The sequence below is a fragment of the Triturus cristatus genome, chromosome 10 (assembly GCF_964204655.1).
Source record: "Triturus cristatus chromosome 10, aTriCri1.1, whole genome shotgun sequence".
NCBI lineage: Eukaryota > Metazoa > Chordata > Amphibia > Caudata > Salamandridae > Triturus > Triturus cristatus.
This window is the reverse complement of record NC_140593.1, coordinates 584,931,948-584,947,719: the sequence shown is the minus strand read 5'-3', so window position 1 is coordinate 584,947,719 and position 15,772 is coordinate 584,931,948. Positions and strand designations below refer to the sequence as shown.

Below are 15,772 nucleotides of genomic sequence, written 5' to 3'. Positions count from 1 at the left end.
AAAGTCAGAACAAACATTGCCTGTGTTAATGGATGTCATAGTCCTTAAGCTTTTCACATGTTCATTTGCGACATTACAAATGTGTTTCGTCCAGAGGGTACTGAAGGATGTGTGTCCATTTTTAATATTGCCACCATGGATATGTAAGCATTATGCACAAGATTGAAATGCCTGAAGATGACACTCTTGGTGGAAATGCACCTATGACACATAATGTTAATATACTCCTGAAATATCCTCCTTCCCTTGTTTTCATTATGTGTACTGACTCGCATGTGTAGGCACTGTTTGCCCTCTCATATTGTACATGCATGTGAATGTTCTGATGGCCCACGTTTAACCTCAGTGGGAGTCCCCCTGGACTGCACAGATACTGCCCAATTTGACCGCGACACATCAGTAAATGGACAGAGTGAGACATGTGTTGTCTGCCACTCTATTCATCAATGTTCTATCTTAGGCTTGTGGATTGAACAAGACAAACCTTATGAGAAGGGTGTGAGGATGTAAGATCATGTCCCTAAATGTGACCTCCATGACACAGTGAGCTAAACATATCTGTATAGCTCTGATAAGTTTGTACATAACCCAGTGACACTGAAACTTCCTCTTCTTGTCTCCCATGCCTGCAGCTTAAAGTCTGCTAGCGTAAGGCCTTATGGAGGGCCATTGCATGCAAGGTGTGGCCTCTGGGTGTCTCCAACAGACCGCACACACACTGTCACAAGAGGTGGGATGACATCTGCCAGCTGAGCAAAAACGTGGCAGAGATGACGCTGGGGCTGCTCCCTCGGACTGGCAGGTTGGCGCACAGGAGCATGACACCACTAATGGCCCACATATTGGCAGTGACACAGCCAGAACTGGATGGATGTTTGAGGGCCCATCAACAGCAAGTTGGGGGTGAGTATTCTGAGAAGGTTGACTTTGGGTGTGAGTGACTGCATGTATCCCAACCCTGAGCCAGTGCAGAGCTCTGTGATGTTTCTAGTGTGATGCAATGGCTTGTAAGTGGCCTCTGTGTTGAGTGCAGCTGTCATGCATTTTTTACTACATGGACTTTCTCATTTGTTTAATATAATGGCCCTTGGTATTGCAAGATGAGATGTGGCCTTGTGACATCTGCTGCATTATGGGTGTCATAGTCAGCAGCGGGAAGTGAACAGCAGAGTGCCTCATCTTAGTGTGCTTTCGTCGATGTGTGCAGTGCCTGACTTGGAAATTCTGAGAACTACACATCTGACACCAATGTGCAACGGCCGTTGTGCTTCAAAGCACAACATGGTGGACATCACTAGCTCATGGCCATAGTATAAGGACATTCTGGAGTCAGTATCTATGTTGTCCCCTTAAAGTGACTCTGTATGTGACTGTGACAACATGTTGAGATGTATATCTGTCTCACCTACAGGCACGTACGTATGCTTACAGAAATCAGTATGTCAGGTTACCAGGAGGCACGTGCCAGCTATTTGGCTGTGTGAACATCACCTGGGTCATTAATGCCAACTATGCATGTTTCCATGCATCTTCTTAGTTTTGCATTAAAGTTGCACATGCAGACTGCACTGGGTGGTGTGCAACATGGGGGTATCATATTTGAGTTTTGTGCTTTGCTTGCATATGATGTTTGTGAGTATGGCACTATACTGAACCTACGTCTCTGTCTTTTGCAGCATCTACCGAGAGCACAGAAGGACAGGAGACGTACACCAGTGGGGAGGCATCTGGCACGACTGCTACACATGAGCACACTGACACTGATGTGACCAGCACTTCGGAGGGGGACTGGAGTGCCCTGGAAGAATCATGCCCAGAAACACCAACCTCAACATCATCTGACTGCAGCGGTGACTCCTCGATATTGGCGAGCACAGGGAGTGGGAAATCTGCCTCTTCTTCCACCACACATCGTCCAGTGCCCACCCTCCTGGCTACTACCACTAGTGCTGCCCGTGCCCGCAGCAGTAAGAAGGGTAGAGTGTTCTTCCCCCAGGCACTACTGCCCCTGCACCTGTCCCCCTGCTGCCCTCAGTGTTGAGGCAGTGGATCTTTTGCGCCAGCTGTGTGTGGGTCAGACTACTCTCCTGAATGCCTTCCATGATCATGACAAGAAGTTGGCACAGGTAGTTGCCTTCATGGAGGGCACTTATTCTGAAGTGGGTGGGCTACACAGAACTGTCCAGTCTTTGTACTCCACAGTGACGACAGCCATTCAGCTGTCACAGGCTCAGAGTCCAGCTCCAGTCCCTTTGGCAACCACCCTGCCGGTAGCAACATCTGACAAGAGTGACCACACACACCACAGCCCTCAGGCTCCAAGTACTCAACACGCAGCACACAACAGCAGCACTCCAAGTGGCCCAGAGCACAGACACCATCCCCCAAACAAAACACAGGCACACAGGAGCGCAAAGGCAAAAGCCCTTCAGGTGACACTCCGGGCCATCAGGCCAAGAAGCAGGCCTCAGGCTCACATGCATCCAAATCAGCCCCATCCAAGGACACTCCCGTCCCCAAACCTTCTCCCAAAGACAAACACACAGTTGCCCTGCCTGCTGTAAAGCTGGTGCCTGCAAAGAGTCCGCACAAACAGCTCTCTAAGGCAGATTCACCCACAACCTCAACTCCCAGAGCAATGTTGAGGGTTCACCTGGTCAACAGGAGATGGAGGGGAAAAGGCAAGGCCAGCCAAAGCATTACACCAGATCAGGCAAATCCCCACAGGGAGAGCCACCTGCACCTGATGCACCTTTGGTGGAGAGTGAGGCTGTTGTGCCCGCCCCACTTCCCACACCTACCAAGACAATTATTACCTATCGAATCTCCAAGAGGAGGAAAGGCAGCCCTCCATATTCTCCATCACACACTGTGTATCACGGCAGCATGTCTTTGCCTCCCTGTGCCACCATGCCACCCGGTCCAAGCAGCCCTACGGCTCACAAAGCCACTGATGCCTCTCTAACTCAGCTGCTCCTCTCTCTCCCAGGTCCAGTCCTCCAACTTGCCCGACAATCATCCACCTCCCAGTTCAACTGACAGCCAAGCCTGAGGCAAAGTCCCCCTCCCAAACCCATCTCTCCCACAGCGGTGCCTGGACTGCCCCTTTGTATCCCCCGAGATGTGGCGAGTCCCATGGCAGCGTGCGGTGTTACCCATTCCCTGTGCAGGTTCTCATGGACACATGTACATACTTTGAACTATGGACTGGCCACTGGCCTTGCTGTTTGTCACTTTGGATGCCCATTCCCTGTGCAGGTTCTCATACACACATGTACATACTTTGAACTATGGACTGGCCAATGGCTTTGCTGTTTTATAATTTTGATGCCTATCTGGGTACTATGTAATAAAGACAGTTACTCCTGTTGTCTGCTTTGTCAGTGTCCTTGCTAAATGAAATGTGTTCTGGATGGGTATGGTTGCATGTGACACATGCTCTGTATGCCACTTTAACATTGCCAATTGCTTGTTTTACTTTTTCAGAGTTTGCCAGAGGTGACAGGCACTTTTGTTCTTGTTGACTCTGAGGATTGAGGGTGCAATGATGGGTGTTTGTGATGATCTACTGTTATCCTAATCATTCTAGGGTCACGTTTGCTAAATCGTACACATGTCATGTTATGCTGCAATACCACAACAGAGGTAAATCCTATCCACAGGATTACTTACGGGGTGGCCAGGTCCATCATATCAGTGTGATCTTTCTTGATGTGTGTACAGCAGTGTTGATGTGTGGTCATCTTGTGTAGGCCTGTCTTCCTAGTCACATGGCTACATTTGGATATGTGAACTTGAGTGGTCATACAGTGTGAACGGGCTGTCATTGTCAGTAGTGTTGATATTTGTGTGCCTCTGCAATGCCAACATTGTCTATAGAGAAATGAGTGGCACTGCCAGATTAAGAAGGGTTTGTTCCTTCACTAATTATCTCACCGCCTTTCTGCTCTTCACAGTTATTGGGGGAAATTGTGCAACAGGAGTTCATCCACTCTACGATTGTTAAGTGTTCCAGCCAATATCCAGTTCCAGGGCCACCTAGTCACAGTTTTGAAAGACCAAATGGGGGTGGCCCTGCCCTGCCTCTTCCTGGCAATGACGGGCAAAGACGGGCCCGCCCTTGACCCGGGCTTTGCCCGGGCACTGCCAGCGGACATACCGCGCAGTGGGGGAGAAGCAGAGCTTTTATGCGCGATGTTAATTAGCGCGTCCCCCTCACTGGCGGCACCTGCAGATGGAGCATTGGCCTCTGGGATTCGTATTCCCCTGCCAGGTGGTAGACGCCAATCAAATACTGGTGGTGCTGGCGTGTGTAGACCCTGGGACTCTGTCCCACCAGGGCTTTGAAAAGGGAAAGAGCAGTGCCCCCCGATCAAAGGGAAAGCAAACAGCAAAGCAGGAAATAAACTAGTTAATAATAATTAAATATGAATTATTAATTAATTATAATTTAATTACTTCCCGCCCTGTACCCCTACAAACCCCACAATCTGCTACGACACTAAAAACTACAATAAACAATTACAATAAATTTAAAAAGTACTAAAAATGTACAAACTATATTAAAAAAACATTGATTATATTTATACCAACAATTTATAGCATATACGATTAAAATATATACTAAAATACATAAAAAGAATTAAAAAATGATATAAAGAATGATATTTTCACAAATGATTTTAAAAACATAGATATTTTAAACATTGATATTGACAACATAGATATTTTTGTAAACGATAATAACAGCATAGATATTTTTTAACATCGGTATCACTTGTCAACTATATTCCTGCATCACGATATTTGTGAATCACAATATTAAAAAATCAATATTACTGCATCTTAATATTTTTTACTGAATAGTTTGTTTGAATACCATGTCTGCATAAATTCACATAGCGTCACTAATAATCACATCAAACTCTTGTTAACCCCAACAAAAATTGAGTAAATGTAAGGAATGGTTTTCTTGAATGCACAAGACTAATAACAATAGTCATCAACCACTAGATTAACCACTAACCTTGAGTTCTTGAGTATGTCTTACTTGATACAAGGCGCTTCTTTGACTTGTCAGGGTGTTAACCTCAATATAAATGTGTTAGAGATTGGGGACTGGTTAGCAGAGGTATGCACCCTATCCAAGCAGGGACCACAATCCTAGTCAGGGTAGATCACAACACAACCTAAATTATCCTGTGCTCACCCTCTAGTAGCTTGCCACAGAGCAGTGAGGCTTCATTTAAGAGGCAATGTGTAAAGTATTTGTGAAGCACTTCATACAACAACACAATGAAAACACCACAAAAAGACTGCACATAGACTTATAAGTAAATTAAATATGACAATTGGGGATGAACTAATATCACCATGTTTAGGGGAGACAAGCCCGTATTTGGTTATCAGTGGTAAAGGTCACTGAGTTCTAAAGCCAGAAAAAGGTGGTCAGAAAAATGGATGGAGGCATGCAAAAAGTTGAGGGAAGACCACCCTAAGGTTGTCAGGTCTAACGCAATGCAATTACAATACAATATTTTTCCCAATAAATTAATTACGAACTTGCTTCCTGAGCCCTTCTTGTTTCTACATAAACGTATAAGGGAAAGGCTGTATTGCTAGTCTTAATTTGAGCACTAGAGGGCACTCCGATCCTACTTTTACATTTTTGTCATGCTTTGCGATTATATTTGATACAAATGTATTCGTTTTTGCTACTAAACTAATCTATGAGAAAATATGTGTTGTATTGCTTTTGCATTTTTGTCACGCACTACAATTATGTGCAACACCAATGTCTACGGTCTCTAACCGCACCTTTTGGGCAAAATATCTATTCGACTGATGGAAATGTTATGCTAAGAACGCAAAAATAAAGAACCCAGAACAGTATTGTCAAAGCCAGTTGGTATATCCTTATCAATCTGTTGAAATTTTTTATGTATATTTATATTGCAAGAATGTGCCAAAACGAGAAAAATGAGGACATGTGCCCACCTAAAAATATCTGCCATTTGCTTCCATTAAAAACAAATCACTGATGAAGGCTTTTCACGATTTATTTTGTACAGAAACCTTTAAGTTATGATACAGATTTATAATTATTTCTTAAGGAGACAAGGAAAAATATCTTAACCTTACCAAGCACTGAAATGACAGGCAGCTACAATGTCACAAAGTCACCTAAAAACTATATCTTTGAAAAGGAGACAGAAAATAAAACACCATCTAACTGGGAACACGAAGTGCAGGCAAAATAAATAGCTAATAAACTGAAACTAAAAAGCATACTCAGAACCTGTTTCAGCACTGAAGAGAAAAGAGCGATTTTAAGGTAGATGTGAACAACGTACATAAACTTTTTGCAGTCATGCAAAGGGAGGGGGCCCAATGGGTTTAGCGTCAGACCCCTAGCTCCATGCTGTATGTTGTGGTGGGTGCAAGCAAAACATGAATGATAATTTACCACACTAATGGACGATGCTCGCAGACCAAAAGCCCCTCTACGTATGTGCATTATGTGTGAATTATTTTGAAAATCCATAGTCTAGTGATGGAGCAGGTAAAACAAATTTTTGTATACCTCCTCTAAATTGCATGTAATTATTACGCAATCCTTCTAAATCTAACTTGCACTAATTGGTTTGCAGTGGAATTTACTAACCAACTTTTGCACCTTGATAAACACGAGATACACGTGGGACTAAAATGCTAATTGCATGGCAGAATAATTAATTAATTAACTATGGTACGCAAATTAACCTTAGATTGTGGTGAAATAGAAATATTGCATGATTTATGTTGCTTTGTGATTGTGCTTTTAAGATTACAAAATGGTGAGTATTATCGCTTTAAATGTTGCTTGCTGCAGCTAGGAAAATACTAATATACATTGGGATTAGTGTGGGTTTAAACATTAGAATCTCCATTTCTATATTTTAATTACTGTTATGTCTGTTTTTGCTTAAGTTGGCATTCGGGCCTACTAGGCTGCAGTACACACAAGCATTTACAATGCAACGGTCTCGGCATTGTTAAAATTAGAGCTATTGGCATTGATCATGACAATGCCGTTTCTTTAAATGTTTTAAAAACAAAAACATAAACAAAAATAATGTCATGAGCAATGCCAATAGCTCTAACGTTACCAATGCCGAGACCATTGCATTGTAAAATGCTTGGACTTTCACCTGACAACCAAAGGCATCCGAGGTGATGTAACCTTTGCTTCCATTTACTAATCAGGGTAATCTAACCTGATTTCAATGGCCTTTGGGTGAAAATTCCAAATCATGAAACTATCAGAGGCGCCAGTGAGCGAGGTTACCGCCTTAAACACAAAAAATTTATGCAGCCCCGGGCTGAGTCTGCTGCATTCATGGGCAGGACGGTCGAGTGAAGCCTTCAGTGGCATCCGGTTGTGCAGTGCATAATTCTAGACCGGCCATGTGGGGCGGGTTGGGGGAGGAGGGGGGCTGCCTCTATCAATAGTTTTGCAGCTTGAGTTTATGCTAGATTCATGCACACACCCACGTCCACTAAATATGAATAAGGGAAAGCAGGTCCCACCGCCCTGTCAAAAAGCACTGGACATACATAAAGAGGTACAAGCAGACAAACTTCAATGGGAAACTTTAAAATGTATAATGATTCTCTAATAGAGGATGAGGTGCGTGAAGGTATATGCGCAGGCGAGGCAGCGAGTGGGGGCTGGGAGGCCTGTCAGGCCACTCAGCCTGTCCGGGAGCTCGGATTGCCTCTGCCACGGCTGCATAGAAATCTGATCGGCAGCTGGAGCTGTGCCGTCCCCATGACCCCCCCCTCCGAGCTCTGATTTCAAAGGACATTATCGACAGCTTCCCAGGGGCCGTGTGGCATGTCTTGTCTGCCTACTCTTACACCCGCCCCCACCCACACAGTGCATCAGGGTCACGACTTGGTGCCAGCCTTGTCCATCAGGGGGGGGGAGAGCGTTGCTCCGCCCTATGCCCACCGTGAAGGGGTCTCCGGCCGCCTCCACAGCACCACAGTTGCGTGTGCCCTGTGTATGCCAATTGTTGTGTGACACGTAGGAGACATTGGAATAAGAATGGGCGAGGATGCGGTCCGTCTGCTAAACTGCCGACTTTGGTGCTGGAAACCAGAGTTCGAGCCTCGAGGTCACGTCCAAATCCTGTGATACTGGGCAAATCACTTAATCTCCCCGTGCCTGAATGTGTAATATAAATATGGTGCTCATGTAAAGCGCTCCAATACCTTCGGGTCAAGTTTGCACTATATAAATATGCAAAAAAAAAAAAGATATGTAGCGTGTTTCTAACTTGTCCTTTGTTGTTCCGTCTTCGCTCTCCAATCGCTTTGTCTTCCGGTGTAAGGGGCCCTTTGTATCTAGTTCCTGTTGCAACTCGAATTCGCCCTCAACACCTGTTAAAATCCTTAACAACGGAATGTAAAATATTCAGGTTGCAGAGTTAACAGTACTCACGACTTTGTTGTAGCCTAACATGATTGTGGGCACGTTATTAACCAGATGAAACTATCACTTGCGTTATCGACCTCGGAAGGATGAGAGGCCCATTATAAGTCAAATCTTTCTCTGCAGATCATAGATCTCATCATTAAGGCCTTCCGTGTGCTTTCAAATCGTCGACTTTCACGCGGTAGGTACCAGGGGCGCCTTCATTCTGCCAAAGTTCAGTCAGCTAGTCACCCTTTGTAACCCTGTTCCCATAAACACCTAGTGGCGCTGACGAACTGTATTGTACGAGTTTACAATCTTTTTATGGAAACAGTGGCCGGCCTTTCACAAGTGTAGTGTTTTGCACAGTAGACGTTAACTTGTTTATTTTTGTCTTATGGTAGAGGGAGAGTTGCTATCTGTGTAAACTGTGACCCAGGCGGGACGACTTTAGAAATAACAAAGAGCCACCCACCCAGGGCGCTGGTCCTGCTAGCTAGAGGTCACTTGTACAGCGCATCGCAGCACTTCCTGGACACTAACGGTGTATGCAGGCGCTATAATGGTGACGTCTATGATATCTTGCGCTCCACGCTGTCCGACACTGCTTTCTGTTGCAGGGGGTGAAGGGGGAGGGGGGGGGGGCTTGTTTTCCGCGTGGCCTCCGCTTCTCTCTGCATAAGGCCCCGAGAAGGAATCGCGGCTTTGTCTGCTGCCCTTGTGTACACTGTGCCTAGAGGCAGAGCTATAGCGCTCTCTGGTTTTCCACTCAATGCCTCTAGTTCCATTGCTCGGCTTTTGCCTGGAAATGCCTCTGGAGGCACGTCTGGCATTGAGAGGAAGACTCGAGTTCACGTCACAGAAAAGATGCGAGAGGAGGACGAATGAACAAAATGGAGGCAGGGTGGCACCCTTCACAATACCACCAATACAGCCGGGATTCACCAAACTCTGTACGCCAATGTGAGTTTGCGCTGAGGCATGACGATGTCCCCACACCAGGCTCCTCTGCGGGCTGACGGGCTCCGAGGCGGAGAGGGCGGCCAGGAGGCAGAGACCGGCCAGGGACGGAAGCAGCGAGGAGAGGGGATGCCTGTTTGAAGAAATCAGTCCCAGCGCCGCAGCCTTTCTCCGAGGCGAAGCAGAAATGCCTCGGAGAAAGGCAGCGGCGTTTCCGGATTCGGGGCGTGTTTTGCTTTTCTCTCCTCTTGCCATTGGCTGGAGGAGATAATTAGAAAAGTTGAAAAAAACACGCCCTCGAATCCGAAAAGGACGGGGCCTTTTCGGAGTGACGGACCTCTTCTCCAATGGCTGGCCAGCATTAAAGAGGCCAGCCAATGGAGAACAGGGGAGAAGAGGGGCAGGTTCAAGCCCCTCTTCTCCAAGTCATTATCTCTCGCGAGCGAGACTGCGCAAGCGCAGCCTTCGCTAGCCGAGACCTAAAAATGGAGTCTCATCCAAGCTCGCCACCATGTGTGCGTGATGGTTTCTGCGCAGAATCGGATGGCTATGGAGATCTCCAAATAACCTCAGATCTGTGACACCGTGTTCCCTGTCAAGGATGAGCATGTTTGACTGCCAACTGGTGATGCTGTGAGAACGGCTGAAGGGACAATACAGAACCTGTAGAGAAATGTCTTCTCTCATTCTAAATGTTACATTTGCAACTTTTGCCTGGGAGAAAAATGAAATTGTACAAATTATGCCTTCCTATGCCAAGTCTCATGGAAAACTAGTTTACCCTGGGAAACTTTAGAAAAACTCACAGATAACCCCGAACTGTCCAATCAGAACATTTCTCTACCCCTAAATTGTTGCATGTTAGCATGAAGTAATAGTGAATAAAAAGGTATATAAGATCTTAATCCGCCAAAGGGGGGTGGTCATCGGGCTGATCCTTCATGGCGTTGGGTCTGCATTGAGCTGGTGTAGATTTCCATGGTTTGCCTTGGGTTTCTTTGATGTTCGGGAACATTTTTTCATCTGCTGGTTTGACCCTTGCTGTGGGTTGGACAGCTTATCCCGGATATTGTACCAGAGAATGCGGATAACTCCCTGCTTTTACTCAGAAAGTTGCTGACGTTGCTAATGGGCATTTATTAAATGTGCTTCCTAAATCTATACTTATTTACCAAATGTTCGATTTCTCTTTGAAAATAAACTAAATTTATATCATGAACTGTAGAGCATAAAGGCTAATGCAGAGAAAAAATATTATTAGATAAACAAAAATTGTTTAATAAGAAACGAGTTTGTGGTTCTTTAATTGATTACAGAAAATAAACAAATGTTTCCTAGGCTTTAATTGTGATTTAGCTGGTTCTAATTCACCATCAACCAGTCCAACTAATTGGTCCATCGACCAAGTGGTGGAGTGCCTTGACGTTAAGGTCAGGATTCTGTAGGTGCACGTGTATAAAATGTATATAATGTAAAGAAAATTAATCCTGATAGGCAATAAGGTACCCCACATGTCCAGCGCTTTTTCACCTATGCACAGATTCAAATGAGACGAGTGCGTGTTGGTGTTATGGGCCCCACCAATGAATGAGTGTATGGGTGAGTTGCTGTGATTACGAATCTGTGACATAGGGAGAATATGTAAATGTTACCCTTTGAGCTGCATCACTAGCATACAAGGAAAGCTATAATAAGGCCAGACCTAAAAAGAATGCTGCAAACACTATGTTTAAAACATGTTTTGAGGTGGGAGGGAGTGTGGAATTTTCCAACTAGATTTCTGGCAGGCTCATCTTCAAAAGCAGCATGTGGCACAAATGACACAATATGTTTATCCTGAGGAGAGTGCTGGTTAAAAGTGAAGGGGTGTTTCTGGGTTATGTGTCAGACTTTCTGTAACAGGGTTTCTTAGCAATACAATGCAGTTGTGTCAGGGAGGGTCTGTGTAACTATGTGGCTTTGGCAGACCAAATTATGCAGCCAACTATGCTGCAAGAAAACGCCTAAATTTCAAGAAAGGGAGGAAAATTATACGTCATATTATGTGACTGAAGCTAATTTATCAATTACATTGTTACTTAGCAATTTTGATGTTGTAACACAGTGATACTGAAAGGATCCTAACCCTAGTGCTATAAGTAATACACAGTGGTCTTAAGAAAGAAAACTATACGCATTAAGCAGATCATATTAAAATGTTACTCATCAGCAAATAATGTTTATGTCCTGTAGGTACGTACAGGGACCCATTTAATTACTACTGGCCTTTCTTCCTCTCAGAATAGAAGAACAAGAATTTATGTACATCTATGTTGAAACAGCAGGGGTGCCTCACTTATTAGCTGCATCATCACTAAAACATGGATTAATTTTTGGATTGACCCTGTGCTCAAACTGTAGGTCTGCTAAAAACACTTCTTCCAATTACGAAATCGCCCCTTGATATGGTATAGTGCAATTTATTTTTAATGTTGGCAGTTTTATATAGCGCAAACGTAGCCCAAGGTCATTAGTGCTTTACACAGTGCTTAATTTGTAAAACAATAAGTGCTAGCGCCCTCTTCAGGAGGCTGCCACAGCTGCACTACCCTTTGCCCATGCCAGTGCTGCCAATGACAGTACCAACACAACTACTAACCATCACATCCTACAAGTGTGACACTTCAGACTATTCCAGGACCCCAAAGCTATAAAAATGGCTTGGGCAGCAGCTGTTGCTCTTTTTTAATTTGTTTTGAATTAATAAACAATATGTTGTTGTGTTCATCTCTTAATCAGACAAGCAGTGCCACCTTGTGACAGAGTGCCATAAATCCCAGTGTTGACAAGTAAATACAGTGCCAGCACTGGAAACCACCAGCACAAATTATGCAGTGGCGTTACACAAGCACCAGATTACATTACAAATGGTCAGATTCTTATTTTTTTCCAGGCACGGAGAGTTTCAGTGATCTGCCCAGAATCACTGGATGTTGAGTCAGCACTCTATCTTGGTTCCCCAGTTCCAAGATCAGCAGCTCTGGACGTTTGGCTACATCTCCTGCTCCTGGTGCATATTATGTTTATTATGTACAGGTCTCACTAGGTGGCACTCAAGAGCTCAGAGCTGAAAAAGAGATATAGTATGCATTGGCCCCTACTAAATTCCACTGTTCTCTTAAAAAAACCACTTTTAGGAGAACAGTTTGTGAAATAATTGTTCCCTGAGAACAGTGCCTGTGATACAAACGAAAATGTGCAAGCCCAGTAAAACAATACATTTTTTTCGGGACACTGCCACACTTTGCTAGCATTAGATTTAGGTAAATCATGTTTTACTTTGTATGAACTGCTAATCCTTCTGCGATTTTAAGGAAATGTAAACGTTATGTATGCAAAACTAGCAATTTTTTATAGGCTTGAACAGAACAATCAAGAGCTGAAAGTGACCAATTTACTTTTGTAACGTATAATGTGCAGTGTTGCGACCCTCCTACGATGATTTAAACACCAGTGATCCGTTTGAGACAGAAACAAACTAATACTTGCAAACTATGAATCAGATTGTGGATTATGTGGCAAATGGAGTAAATTCATATTTGAATGGAAAAAGCCGCAGCAACTGAATCTGTGTTCTCTGGTATGTTTCAGATATTAATTGACCCACAGCATGAACAACATGGACGTATTTGGACATATTTGAATATGAAAATTAACTTTGAATCCACATGTTGATCTTTCTCTATATATATCAATAATCTGGATTGCACCAAGGAGTATTCCAACAGGGGGGTTATGTTAGTAAAGAACTTTACGTTTTTTTGACTAGTAATCATTAAGATAAATAGAGCAAGTCTTTATCCATACAGGTGTCATATACCAGCCACAGATGCATATATTCAAGCATTTATTAACTCGCTGTACAAAAAACGAACATATAGATAGAAACGGTATCATTGAGTTCCAAATATTTCATCTCACTCAAAATTAATCTGATTAATCAGTCTCTATAACCTTTTTATGAACAGCTTTACAGTAAATGTCCTTTATTATGAAATTGCTGTTGGAGGCTAGATTTGGTAGGTTGTCAAAGAAGTACGACAGAATGTCTTTCTCATTGTCGTGGTGTATGTCAGGAATTGGTTCTTGCCTAGTCCATCATTGCTCATCAGATCCAGAAAGTTCTTTAGACTATTATTCTCGTATAGGTCTCCAAACTTAATTATACCCACCTTCCTAGCCCATTCATTCCCTCTAAGCCTGGAAGACTCATCATTGGTACTGAAGGTGCGTATGACATTCTCCCAGTAGCTTTTCTCAGGCAGCACCTCCAACGGGGGAGTTGATTCTTCAGTTCCTCGGTCCCAATCACTTACTTGAAAGATACAGATTTAATCCAGTGGCCTCATAAACCAGAGACACTCTCGTGTTCTTTTAGCTCAATAACCAGTGGATCAATACTTCTGTGAATGTTTCCCAGGTAAATCAATAGGTGATTTGCATGCAATGATATTTTAAGAAAGTCTTTCCCAGGCACTTAGCTCTGAGGTCAATGGTGGAGTATATCCTGTTGAGTCTAATGTGGAGATCGTGACTCAGTGGGGCATATTATCAAGAACGTGTGATAATCATCGCAAAAGTAACTTAACGCAACCTACAACATCGCAGTCTATCGCGGAAAATTTACGCAGTGTTAACTAGGCATTCACAACATGGCGGTACCATGCGATAGTCACCAGATAACGAGTCAAATGGCCGCGTTAAAATCAACGCCACGCCGCTAAAATGCGAAACGTGAACGCAAAAAAAGCTGCGATGAGGCCAATCGCGATACAAAAATCAGAAAAAAACAGCTACAGGCCTGCAAATCCCACGTGTCTGGTGGGAAAATGCACTATAAAAGCAGAACAAGAAAAACACACCAGAAACAATCCAAAGTGCGCAGCACCATGGATGCACTCTGACCCTGCGCAGAGGCCAATGCGAACCCCACAACCCCCACAAACCACCAGCAAGGTACAACGGGGTCAGGGAAGGCCAGGGAGAAGAGGGAGAGGAAGACGGGGTGCAGTCCACAGCAAAAACCAGATCAGCGTCACGGAGGTGACAGAACACTACCATCAACTGACCCACAAGTAGACCACTTGGAATGCAGTTGGAGTGCCGAGGAGGCCAAGAGGCGCTGCCATGATGTGACAACCTAAATCAGACACAAGCCCTCCGCAAACAGGAAGGCTGCAACGGCAACAGGAAGTGGCAGTCCTGCGCCACAGGAGGAGCTGGAGGAAACCTAGGCCACAGTCATCAGTGTGGAGACGGTGCAAGGAGTAGGGAGTACGGACACAGCTCGAGAGGACCGGACACAACATCAACAGGGTGAGTAACGACCAGGGACTGGGGGGACGGGGGGAGATGGGCACAATGGCACACATGCACAATGAGGTGTCGCACATTGCACACCCACAATTATCCTGGATCATGTCCCTCATCCCCGTGGCACACTGCAGCACACACACATAGCAATAACAGCACATCCACATTGACAACAATGTGGTACAATGTGCAACCCCGACACTGCAGAACAGAGGACACAACTGGCTCCGCACACGCGCAGAAACAGACCCACTACATCTGACAGAGCTTGAAACTGTGAAATGGAAATGTACCCGTAAAACCTCACACCTGTCATGTAGTCCAAATGTACACTGTCCCTCATCTAAGTCCTGCACCACCCAAACAATCACAATGTACACAGTCTGCATGTAACCAAGAAAAATGCCCCAACATACATGACAACACAATGTCAACATGCATCTCCCCTTCACATGGCAGAGGGACACACAATACCTCCAGGAGAGCACAGAAGACCACACATCAGTGATGCTGGAGAGGACCACCACACCTTCGACCCCGACACCCTACAACAGCCCTTGGACATCCCACGCAACCCACCACCAGGACCAGGACAGCCAAGCTACTAAGAGGAGAACCCAGCCCCTGCAACAGACCACACAGCATGAAGCACCCGCAAGCAGGCCTGACTCACAACATCCCAACGACCCACACAAGGCACCCCAATGCCAGGTGTCAGAACGCCAAACGGAGGTGGCCCAACAGGTGCGGGTGTGGTCCGAACCCATGGAAGGCGAGCTATGGCCACATACATGGGTGTCTATCACCCGTCAGGGACATCCTACACCCCACAATGGTGACCCCCACTGCCATAGAGACACATGCAGATGCACATTCCCAGTACAGAATCACGCCCAGGGGCACGCACACATCAGTCACAAACCCACTTTGGCTCTGCGTACGACGGCCCAGTCCACTCCCCTTACGAATTGAGTGAGTGACGACAAAGCTACATGTCCAAGC

General features: G+C 44.9%; 1 long non-coding RNA gene across 1 annotated transcript; it reads left to right on the top strand.

Moving 5' to 3' along the window:
* The first annotated feature begins 652 nt into the window (after positions 1-652).
* Positions 653-3,370, top strand: LOC146789763 (uncharacterized). The gene is made up of 2 exons (XR_014969862.1): positions 653-903; positions 1,677-3,370. It is a non-coding gene; the product is annotated as an uncharacterized LOC146789763 (long non-coding RNA).
* Positions 3,371-15,772: the final 12,402 nt, after the last annotated feature.